The 12,912-nt window shown below is 41.0% G+C and overlaps 1 protein-coding gene across 2 annotated transcripts in view; it reads left to right on the forward strand.

The window, feature by feature from the left end:
• Positions 1-6,312: 6,312 nt before the first annotated feature.
• Positions 6,313-12,912, forward strand: part of GREM2 (gremlin 2, DAN family BMP antagonist) — a 109,622-nt gene continuing 103,022 nt past the window's right edge. Inside the window, exons 1-2 of one of the 2 annotated variants that reach the window (XM_041753394.1) lie at positions 6,321-6,426; positions 11,530-11,609. The gene's annotated coding sequence lies outside the window, so the exon portion shown is untranslated. Of the gene's footprint in view, positions 6,427-11,529; positions 11,610-12,912 lie in introns of both variants that reach the window. The other variant, XM_041753383.1, reaches the window with a different exon arrangement.

Genomic DNA, 12,912 nt, shown 5'->3' on the forward strand with positions numbered 1-12,912 from the left:
ATTTTCTCACAAAAGTAATTATAAAATAAGTAATTCAACTAACTTTTACTGAGTGCAGCTATGTACCAGGCACAGTGGTAGGGGCTGGATATAAAAAAAAATCAAATGAGCCATAGTCCTTACCCTTAAGCAGTGTAGAGAGACTCATCATATAATCACACTACCTTAATCTGTTCTAAAATGGAAATAGGCAGTTTAGTCTCTTCCCATAAGGCATAGCTCAGAATGACTTGAGGTTATTTTTAAAAATTGAATCAGTAGACTACACTGTGGGTGTTAAAGCCAATCCTAGAGAGGACACCCTCTCCCCAGTTCATTTTGAACTGCATAGATTCTCCCCTCCACATTCAAATGCTGATTAATGAACTTCAACATCTTCTGCTACCACAGCATATGAAATGCCTGCTTTTGTGAGCTTGGATTCTTTATCTTATTAAGTATTTTCTCTGGACAAGGCATTGTATAATCTCTCTGAAGCAGAATCTACTTTATAATCTTCCTAGAATTCTGCATTATAGGTATTTTTAACCCTATTCTATATATGAAAAAATCAAAACCCAAGAAGAAAAGCAGAAATCCCAGACAGCAAGTGATTCAGCACCTAAACCCTGTGTTGACATCAAAGTCCACACACCAAATGATAGTGCAATCATGCTCATCATCTAAAACTTAGCCTGAGGTTATTTTCCTAACTTTTCAGATTACGAGAGCTGCCTCCATACTTCACTGGGCTCTTTTCTTCTTGTAGTCTTCTTTCCTAGGAGGAGAAATTCACAAAACTTACCTCAAGCATTGGGGGATTTAGTCTAAGAATGCATACAGAAACATATAGGTAGCTAAGAAAGATTGAACAACTGGACCTCCTATGGAAGCTAAAGAAAGACTGAACAACTGGACCTCCTCTTGTCTTGCATTCTTAGTGCTGCATTCTTAGTCAAAACTTCACAAATGATCATTTTGCATACTCATAAGTATTATATTCTCTTTTCTCTGATTTTCAGACCCTTTTATATAATATTATTGCTATCGATTGCCAACTATGGATGGATAGATATAGCTAGGTGGATGGATAGACAGATAGATGATAGATAGAGACATAGGCAGATAGCTATGTAGATGGCCTTAGTTCAAGATACCCAAAAGAGGAAATTTGATTGACAGCTAACCACTATTATCTCTGCATAGATGGCAGATTGGCTGCCTTTGAGCCTTGTCTCGTATGATAACTGTAGCCATAGGGACATGAGTATGAGGCATCTGTATTCATGTATGGAACTATCTGGGAGTGCTTCCTTAGCTGGGCTGTGTGGTTGGGGAATGAGCTGTGGGGTAGCAGGCACAGTAATTGAGACTGTCCTGGCCATTATCTCAACTACACTTGTCATTACTAAATCTTATTCTAGCCATCTCCTGTGTTTGCTGTGTCATAAGCACATTGAGGTCAAAGGTGGCTCTATCATCCCTTCACTCTGATGCTGCCCTTTTCTCCTCCTTCCATTCATATCTCAGAACTAAGAGTACAGTGCAGAGGCTTGCTGACATCTAATAAGCATGAATTAATGAATCAAAGAAACACACAGCCACCTGCTCCCTGGGTCTTAAGGGAAAATATAGGGCTTGAGCTGAATATATGGTCACTCCCTTTCCTGTTAATTTCCCAAGCTCCTCTGTGGGTTGTGCTGTCTGCTCCATTGGGGTGACACAAACATGACAGATGGCACTCTCATGCCCAAGCAGTTTATTCTGCAACCCAGTAAGGGCTATAAAACTCTTATAAATCTTATAAATCACTCTCAATCATTTGGGGCAGGAATATTGTGACACAAGAGAGATAAGTGCTATTCCATACATGTAAACAGCAGAAATGTGTGGGTAGTAAACCTATAGCTTCATATATATCAGTGAATCCTAAATATTAACTCATTTAGAGATTTTGGTGTATGTATGCAATGTTAATAAACAGAGTTTCTGCCTTTGTATAAGATGAAGATTTTAATTTGATGGAAGAATATATATTTAATTTGAAGAATTAAAAATCTCATATATCAAACTCATTTGAATAATTTAAATTTAAACTGTTGTGATAATATCAGGAAAATGATTATAACTATAAAAAGACTAAACAAGCACTTACAGATTTATCAATAAATTGATAGGTTAGAAGAAAGCTACTAAGATGAATATGAGATAATCAAGAAAGAAAATCAACATTAAAAGGCATCTACTACAAGTTGGAAAGAAAATGATAAGGAGGTATAGAAAACATCAAGAGTATGATGCTTATCTTACTAGAAATTCAATCAGTCTTCAGTATACCAGTATGTGGAAATCTCATATCTTTAAATAGTAGAGAAAAAATTGTAACCTCTTTTATTCTTTTATATTGTTTTTAAGAGTTTTTTCTATTACAAATGATTTACATTCATCACATGTGTAAAAGATTAAAAGGCCATCTATAATCATCTTTAGTCCATAAATATACTTATAATCATAACCCTTTTAAACTTAATAACATGTCATGAAGATCATTCAGTGAAATCAGTAAGTTCTTTTATAATATTTTAAAGGTCCATAATAGAGTCAAAGATGCTGTCAAACTGAAATAAACCCTGGATCATGTAGTTTGACCTTTTCAGTAATGCTTTAGTAATCTCTTTAGATGACTGTGAGCCCTTTCTTGACCACTTCAGTCACTGGGAAATCATCAGTTTGCCAGGAAATCCTTGCAATTGCTTACATGCTCTAATTATGAGAAGTCCTACCCTATTCTGAATTTCATTCACCTCCTTTAACTTCTCCCCAGAAGAGCACCGGGCTTGGAATGCGTTTCCAGTTTTCCCATCCTCTGGCGGCATAGCCATAACTAAATCATGATACTTTACTATACTTTCCTACACAGACTTTATCTATAAAATCAGGCTAATACCATCAACTCTATATTCCTTAGAGAGTGGTTAAAAGATTCAGGTAAAAAAAAATTGTGAAATTGACAATACATTTGAAGTACATACGGATGATAAATGTGCCTCCTTTTTCACATGTATGATTTGCAAATTGTTATCATGCCCACCTCAAGTCCCGTCTCCAACACACAAACTGCCCAATTCTTTTCATCATCTCCTATAAATTACAATATCTGGAATCACTATCTTATGGACTCCTCTGGATACATGCCAACTTGCAAATGTCTCCTGTAAAAAGTGCCACTGTGAGCTAAACAGCATGATCGTGATGTGGCTGAATGAGTGGAAAATGAAATAGGATCGTTCTGCCGTTACTCTGCTCGGCAGTCTACTGCGGTGCCTTCTGAGATGCAGAGTTTTTCTTATTACGGCCACCTACGTCGTTTATAAACAGCTAACTGAATTGCAGCATTTGAGAAATGTCTTTGGAAATAATCTTTAAAAGTAGCAAAATGGGGATCCCAGGGTGGCTCAGTGGTTTAACCCCTGACTTCGGCCCAGGGCGTGATCCCGGAATCCCGGGATGGAGTCCCGCATCGGGTCCCGGCATGGAGCCTGCTCCTCCCTCTGCCTGTGTCTCTGCCTCTCTCTCTCTGTGTGTGTCTCCTGAATAAATAAATAAAATCTTAAAAAAAAAAAGTAGCAAAATGATAAAAAGAATAAAATGTAGGAAAACAAATACTAATAATTTATTTTCTCGTAATCACATGACTGATTGGGTATAAGAGGTACATCCTTAACCATCCAGTTTTGCTCTTCATTAATGGAAGGAAAGAAGACTTGGATTAACACCTAAAATAAAGTTTAAGATTCATCTGTGAGGTTGTTATCCAGTATTTTATTTGCACTGTCGTTCCAGGAATACAAAGAGCGATGATGTTCCCCTCAAATAACAAGCAGAAACTGCTTGTTGTTATCAATCACTTCTTTCTTTTTTGAAAGGCAACTCTTAGAAATTACAAATTATTGGCGACTTATCAGAACGTATCATGATCTGTCCCAGAATTATGTGTAAAATAACTATTTACCAAGTTGGTCAGATGATTTCATGAATTGTTAGCTTGTTTGTGCAAAGGCACACAGGAATCCAAATCTGCTGCATTAACACTTCACTTTCCTTTGAGCTGAATAATTTGTATAGAATGGTAATCTCAAAAAGATTAGAAAAGATAAGAAGAAAAGCAGTCATCCAATCTCACAGCTCTGTTTGCTGTCTACCTTCATAACCTAAGGCAAGTCACTTTATCATTCTCTGACTCTGTTTCTCCACCTGGAAAATCTGGAAAGTCTTACCTATGACTCCCTTCTTTCTACAACTGCTGAGACTTTTAAAGGAAATACACTTCACACATTCAAAGATTTATGTCAGTGTTATTTTTTTTAACTGTTTACCTAAAGGAAGAGAATAGATTAGAATTGTAAAAGTAATAAGGAGATGCCATTTGAAGTTGGACTGTTGTTGGCAGAAACCAGTGTGGCCAAATGTGGTTTTGTTTTATATTTCTTTTGTCAAATTCAGCTGGTTTCAGGTTAGCCTACTCTGAAAATAAGCCTTCTTGGAACATGTCCAAGTAAGAAAAGCAAGCAGGTAGTTGGTTTGGTGATAATAAATTTCAAAAACTAATTTTTATTTCCTGTGACTTTGCAACAAGATGTGTTGTGAACAGGGCTGAAACCAGATCATCAAATACCAAAATAGTACACAAAATCCCATAACACTGGGGGAGAATTTCAAGTCAAAAATCAAAACAGAGCTCAGTGACTTCGGAAGCAATGTTTCTTGTCATTAAATTTAACTGTCATTAAAATTTTAACAGGCACAAGTGAAAATGATTTGGTGTGGGGGGGGGCGGAACTAAGGGAGGGTCTGTGTTAGAAAACACAGTGAAGTTTTATTTTGTTCTTAATATTCCCAGCCAAGTTTGTCAGATCTCAGAAAATTTTTCTTGGGCTCATTCTCTAACTGAAGGTTTATCACTATTGATATACACAGATTGAACATTTTAATGCAGGAAACTTTATCAGTAGAGTGTCACCAGCCTTCTTTGACCAGTGAATCACACTGAGAGAGTGTCTGTCTTGAGACCATCAGTAGAGAGAAGACCAAAAAATCTAAAAAAAAAAAAAAAAAAAAAAAAAAAAAAAAAGCAGCAGCAGCAGCATGCAGGCGTCACTGGAGCCTTCTGATATAACACACGGAGCCCACGCAGCACAAGAATTGGTCTGGCGTCATTGTTCATGTTCGCTGGATGCTGTAAAGTCTGATTTGCATTAGAAACCTCTGCATTCAATAAACAAAAATAGGGATAATGACCAAAGCGCTATTTGGAACAGAAAACAAACTCAAGCAATGAGTGTTTTCCACTGAATTCATTCAAGATTTTATTAGTTGAGCTCTCACTTAGGTTATTAGGCTCAGCTTGCCTTTAATTTCTTTGGCCTCAGTTATTCAAAACAAAAGGAGCCTAGTGTGTGTGTGTGTGTGTGTGTGTGTGTGCGCGCGCGTGGGTGTGTGTGTGTGTGTGCGCGCGCGCGTGGGTGTGTGTGTGTGTGCGCGCGTGGGTGTGTGTGTGTGCGCGTGGGTGTGTGTGTGTGCGCGCGCGCGTGCGTGTGTGTGTGTGCGCGTGGGTGTGTGTGTGTGCGCGCGCGCGTGGGTGTGTGTGTGTGTGCGCGTGGGTGTGTGTGTGTGTGTGCGCGCGCGTGGGTGTGTGTGTGCGCGCGCGCGTGTGTGTGTGTGTGTGTGTGCGCGCACACACGGACGCATCACCCACAGGCTTTGCACATTCTTCACATTGCAAACCCATCAACAAAAGGAGGAAGAAGATCTGAGGGGAATGAGTGGTTTTTGCGGGTTTAGGGATGGAGAATTTCTCTACATAAACAAGAAGGTTTGGATTGGAAGCCTGCTAAAAAAAATGTTAACAGCTGACCACAGGGTTGTAAATCCAGACTGGAAGGAGAAAAAGAGAAACATTGCAAGTGAGTGAAGTGTGTGTGGCTGCAATGTTTGTGGGTTAGATGAGAAACAAGCGCTGAGTGAAACCGAGAGGGGGGGGGGTGGCTGGTGTGATTTGTTTGGCGCGCAGAGCCAATAGGAATCCCAGACCGCGATGATATCCCGGTGCAGCGCCGCGCCGAGTCAGAGCTGAGCCCGGGCCGGTGCACATCTGCGAGCCGCAGCCCAGCGCGCGCCGCGGAGCCGGCGCCCCGCCGCCCCCAGCCCCAGCCCCAGCCCGGCCCCCGGCCCCCGGCCCCCGCCCCGGCCCCGGCCCCGGCCCCGGCCCCGGCCCCGGCCCCGGCCCCGGCCCCGGCCCCGGCCCGCGCGCCTCCGCATGCGCGTCCGCGCCGCCCCGGCCGCGGGCCCCCGAAGGCGGCAGAGCGAGAGCCGGCGCACCGCGCGCAGGGGACTGTAGAGCGCGGAGGAGCGGGACGCGAGGAGGCGGCTTCCATCACGTCATTGCAGGTACGCGGCTTGTCACCACCGACGCGGCACAGACACGGTTTCTGATTTCTACCTTCGCAAGGCACTTGAAAGTAATTGACATGGTTGTCCCCCCCCTCCCGCTGGCCAGAGTAGAAAGCACCGAGGGTCTCTCCCGATGCCCCCTAGATGACCAAAGCCGTTGCCGTTACCGTGTGTTTGGGGGCTGCAGGGTTTGTCCACCTATTGAATTCTCTGTGGGTGTAAAGCAAAGACCTTCAAACTTGACCGTCATCTCTTTCTTTAAAACCACATCAGCATCTGCATGTTGTCATGCTGCCCACTTGTGTATCTTGGTGACCCCCCCCCCTCCCCGTTATAGTTGTGACCTGTAGCAACTCCAACAGCATCTGATGGTTAGAAAGCAGGTTTGGACGTTCCCACCTCCCCATCAGGTTAATACCCTCCCTTGAAGGAGTTGGGAACCAGAGAGGACTTGAGCGTGGTTTTCATCTCTAAAGCCTGTGGCCAATGTGGACTAAACTCATGAGTTGAAATAACACTGTACTGCTTCGCTGTGGTTCAAGATAAAGAGACGAAGGAGAAAGATTTCTCAATGGAATGGTCAGTGGCTCTTCTTGTGTACCTGGTTTATCTCTACATTGTCTTACCAGTTGAATATGCAATTCTGTTCTGCACCCTCAGGCAGGATGAGTTCCAAGACCTCATGTATTATTGCATTAAAGAGTCACCAATTGGAATTGTGTCATAAATGTGATACTTGTAAGGAAATGCCCATTTTTGGTTTGATTTAATTTGGTACTAAAATCGGCAGGCATCTGAGCATTTCTTTTCCTTTCTTTATTCATTTTATTTTGAGACATGAATTTTGTAAAAAAAAAAAAAATTCTGTGTCTTGGGATTTTTACAGGGTTTGATTTCAAATTTTGAAGATGATTATATAACTTTTTTTCCCCCGTTGATTACTTGTGATTAAATTAACATTGCTTAATGGGTTCAGTCTTTGCCTTGGAAAAAGCCAGTGGGGATTGAATGAAGGCTGAGTTAAAAGATTAGTCTTGCTTTGGGCGATCCTCAAATAACTACTATATAGCTGCTCTGAATCCCTGGATAAAGAGCTTTTCCTGCAGTTCAGAACAGACACAGATTGGGACTCTAGTTCCACAGGAGAATGGCACTACAGCAGGTGCAGGACCAATAGAATAGGTTACCTTATTAGCACTTTTCCCAGTGGATTCTTGGTGGAACATATTCAAACCATCCATTGGTAATTCACAATCAGTTCCCCACTCTGTCATGCCTGTTTTTTAGGGCACTCCTTATCCAAGACATGTGCCTGCCCAAGGTAGATAAGGAAGTTATAAGAAAGGTATTTGCTTTACATATCTCAATGGGGAATTTACACTGACCTGGTTTTTATCAAATTAACATGCTCTTTTGTCATTAAGGAAACTGCATGCTTAGCTCTACCATGGAGTCATGAAAACTGCTCATATTTTTGTCCAGTGCCGAGTTTGAATGATTTAGCAGGTATTTTTGAAATCATGTCAAGGAATACACATGGCAAGTGAATGTTTTATTTAGGAGAGAACATTCTGATTTTATAGATGAATATTTTTCTCTTTTTACATCACAAAGGAAACTAGTTGTCAAGAATTTACCTATTTAAATAAATACTATTTAACTGACCCAACGAAATTCTACTTCCAGTTAAAAGGGCAGTTTTGCATTACTATAAACATTTTTTAATCTATAAATATAATAACTGAAATAAATTGAGACTCATTTTCCCCTTGCCATTCAAACTCTAAAGCAATTTGGGGCACGTCGGTAGTGACAAAGTAAATGTGAGGCTGAATATATAAACACACTTTATCTGGACTAAGAGACGCTGATGGCGTTTGGAAGATAAATGTAAACAATGCTTTGATTACTCATTGTTTTGTGCTATCATTCTTCACTGAGAGAAGTAATGAAAAGTTCATTCCCTGTGCATTTTAGTATAGCCAGCTAGAGCTTTAGATACCCGCCAGTTATAAGTTTGGTAAAATTTAAACAAGATACATGCCTTTAAATCTCTTTAAAGTAAACACCTCTTCCTTAGATCTCTTCCTCTAAAGCAAAGGAATGGAATTAGGTTCCCAGTCTGGGCACCGAGTTCTTATTGATATGAAAAGGGCTGGCCGGCCTAGGTCAAGGACAAACACTTAGAGTCTGCAGAGGCACAGGCACACAACAGATTAGACCAGCCACGTTACGCCAGCGTTGCTACAGCAATCATGCGAGGTTGCAAGCATTTTCTCAGTATCAGGGTCCTTTAAGTATTTAGGAGAAAGTGATGAATTATTGCAAACAAACGTGCCAAGTGTTGGGTTTAAAAACAAGTTACACAAAGAACCAGCAAATAACACAAATTGTTTTGAAGGGGAAGGTATACAATTATGGACTTGGCCTCTGGTGCCGTCTACTTCTGTGTTTGCTTAGCTGTTTCTGTTCCTACCACAGAGTTCCCTCTTATAAAAATCAGACATGCTGACCTAATAATGTGTAGAATTAATTTTGATCACAAGTCAGGCTAAAGTTTGGTCTTCAAACCACTAATCTAAATACAGATATTTCCCATGGCCACACCTTCTAATTGGGAATGTGCCTGTGATTGGCCAGCTCATCTATAGGACCCAGCTCATGTGGAACACTGATTTGCAGTGTAGAGTCCCAGAGCCACGTGGGAGTAAGAGGATGAATAGGGAGAGGGTCAAGGCACTAAGGTATGAGGGGAGATGGTATAAATATGAATCCAAGAGTAAAGGGAATAGTGAGTTTGTTTCCTCAAATAAGCTTCAAATATAAACTCTTAGTGAGATTTCCTAAATACTTTAAACAAATTCTCATGTATGCACACACACCTTGCACCCAGGTGTGGGATGAAAATAAATACATTTGGGGATCCCTGGGTGGCGCAGCGGTTTGGCGCATGCCTTTGGCCCAGGGCGCGATCCTGGAGACCCGGGATCGAATCCCACATCAGGCTCCCGGTGCATGGAGCCTGCTTCTCCCTCCGCCTGTCTCTCTCTCTCTCTCTCTCTCTCTCTCTCTCACTATCATAAAAAAAAAAAAAAAAAAAAAAAAAAAAAAAAATTAAAAAAAAAATTTTTTTAAAAAAAGAAAATAAATACATTTGATGTGCTGGTAACATTCCCAGACACATAGGCCAGGAGAGGGCAGCATGCAAACTGTGAAAAGTGATGTCTTCTCTTGACCAGGGGGAGACTCCAATCTCCAGAATAGCTAAACCAGTCTGCCTAACTGTATATACCTTCTTCCCTTTGAAAAGTAGAGTCTAGAGCCTTACTTAATAAGGGATATACTGGGACGCCTGGGTGGCTCAGCGGTTAAGCAGCTGCCTTCCAGCTCAGGGCTGATGCTAGAGTCCTGGGGATTGAGTCCCACATCGGGCTCTCCGTGTGGAGCCTGCTTCTCCCTCTGCCTAGTCTCTGTTTCTCTGTGTGTGTGTGTCTCTCATGAATAAATAAATAAAATCTTATTAAAAAAAGAAGGGGGATACACCATTCAGAAGACTTTTTTCTACTTTTGCTTCCAGAATTGGTGCCGCCTGGCAAAATAAGAAAAGCAGCATATTTAAGAGAGAACTCAACTTCTCTTTCTTTGAATTAGCTTCATTCTTTGAAGTTATCCAAGTGATCTTTATCTTTACTCTGCTAGGAGATGGATGAGAGAAAGGGAAGTAGAATACAGAGAAAAAGAGAAGAGAGAAAATAGGGTTTCTTGAGTTGGTGCTCCAAGGGGAAATTCTTTTTTTTTTTTTTTTAAGATTTTATTTATTTATGAGAGACAGAGAGAGACAGAGACACAGGCAGAAGGAGAAGCAGGCTCCACGCACTAGAGCCAGATGTGGGACTCGATCCCGGGTCTCCAGGATCACGCCCTGGGCTGAAGGTGCGCTAAACCGCTGAGCCACCCGGGCTGCCCCAGGGGGAAATTCTTATGAGCTACTTTATCCATAAACCTAGCCTTTGTTTTAAACATGTCTCAAAGGTAGGTTCAGGGCCACAAGAATACATTTTGTACAGTGATAGTCAAATGTGTCTCTAGAATCCTAGCAAATTTGGTTTCAAAACAGGAGAGCTGGAATAGCTTCTTTAAGTGTTTTTTCAGAGTCTAAGACATGTGGTAGAATAACAAGAATTATGCATCTATCTCTTAGAATCTCAGAGATGGTCAGACTAGTCCCTACTACACCTAGTCTGGCTTTTTAAAAATTCATGGCTAATAAGCCTCGCACTGTTGTTACTTTCATGATCAGCCATATTCTGGGGCCAAACTATAAATGTGCATAGAAGAGAGAAACAATCACTCAAAGTGGGCAACCTGTGGCTGGCAGTGATAATTCCTGTATGCTTCATCTTAATTTAGCTAGGTTGGTGATTTTAGCTTTAGGAACACCTTTATCTCTTCACCATCTTTGGGTCAAATGCCACACAACTTGCTGCTAAATATGAAGGCTAGGGGATACAGCTCAGAGGGGGCTTTAAAACAAAGTCTGGGAGGCCCAGGAAAAAGTTTTCTTGGTGCAAAGCTGAGGTTCTTCCTGAGAGCAGAGGAGGGAGAAGGGACACTGGGGTGGGGGTGGGCAGGCAAGGTTGAGGGAAGCTGTGACCTCTGTGTCAGGAAGGGGTAGGGAATCCTGGGACTGCCCATCAGGGGCTTGGCCTGTACGCAGGACACTGCTTCTTTCTGGTGCCACTGTATTCTGCTGGGAGGTATGGTGTCCTTGAATCAAAGCAAAAAGTTTTTTCAAGGACAAAGTAAAGATTTCCTGGTGTCTGGGAAGAAAGGGAGGTCACTCTGTGTCTCCCCCATTCTCAACCATGTTAACCTCTAACACACCCATGTACTGTATGGAATTACATGGTGCCCCAATAGTGCAGAAGCTTGGATGAAGGGGGAACCAAACACAATGTTGTAATAGTGAGGTGTCAGCAACAAGGGAAGGAGAGATAAATCCTAGAGGCTGAGAAGGTCCACTGCTGCTTCTCAGTTTTTGATGTCACATCCCATCTCCTTTCAGTCAGAGAAACTCTGGATTCCATCTCTTTTTTCTAGATTACTTTGCAATAAAGGAATCCCATGGCTGAAGGGTAAATCTCTTTGAAGGCACTTACCTGTTTGAGAGGCAAAGCAGGGTAAGTAAGATCATAGTATGCTCGCAGATATAGTAACCCTCAGGAGAAGACATACCTGAGAGTATGTTACACTAAGAAAACATCTCTGAATTACGAATGCAAGGGAATTAGAGACAAAGGAAATACATGACTTAATGAAAAACTTCTCCCCAAAGAGAGCTTTTGAAGGATATGGTGCCAGGAGCAGGAATATTCACAAACACGACTTTCATGTTATGGATTAGTAGCAGTTCCAAGCTAAAATTCTCCTCTCCTGTAATTTATTTAAACAGCGGGAGGGGGGCGGAAAAAGAACACAGTGAGCAAGGGAACACTTGACTAACTCATGTGAAATGCTAAGCTGAGTTGACTTTGTCTAGTACAAATACCATCTGCATTAAAAATTATTCCACCTGGTTCTACAGCTGTGACTCTAAAAGCTGGAGGAAGCTAATCTTATCACCTATGGGAAACTTGCCACCTCACTCTGCTTTTATGCAATTACAATACATACTCTGGATAATGCATTATATTTTCTAATTGTAGTAGCAGTGTTTTGGGAAAGTTGATAGATGTGTTGATATTTTACTTACAGTTAATAAAAACCCAGCAGCTCTATAATGAGATTTCATTGCCAACTGCTTTTTCTAGGAATCTAAATTTCATCAAATTTTCAAGCTATCTTTAATTTTCCCCTTATTGATCATTTTCAAAATAAGATTGATCTAACATTGATCTAACATCAATGCTGAACACATGCCAGATTATACTAGACACATTCCTGCATAATATGTAATTTAATCTTTACCACCACCCCAAGGATTTATCTCTTGCAAGTTTTATTAATTAAAGCAATTGGTTATAACTATAACATTTGATAGCTAAGAACATAACCATTTATGCAAGCATTCATTCAACAGATGGCTAGCTACTGAGCTGCTTCTTTGTATAGTAGAAACAACAGAAATAGTAACAAAATAGTCTGGTTATTATCTCTAGCATGAACCTTTACATGAATTGTTGCATTTAATCCCTAGATAAACCAGTTACTCACACATGTAAACACAACAAGCAAACATCTTCCTATATAGTACCAACTGGTTACTAAGTGATTACAATTGTGTATATGGAAATAGTCTTATTGACTATTGCTTGATTTAAGTCTATTGACATAGGAGTGTTTCATTTGAAGAGATGAAAAATGAGTATAAACAGATGAAAAATACCCTCAAGCCTACTACTTGAGAGAGAACATAGATTGGTATCCATTTTAACCTCTTTGCTGAGGATATATTTATGTCTCAGGGCCATATCCCCTGGCCTT

Source organism: Vulpes lagopus, chromosome 1 (genome assembly GCF_018345385.1).
Source record: "Vulpes lagopus strain Blue_001 chromosome 1, ASM1834538v1, whole genome shotgun sequence".
NCBI lineage: Eukaryota > Metazoa > Chordata > Mammalia > Carnivora > Canidae > Vulpes > Vulpes lagopus.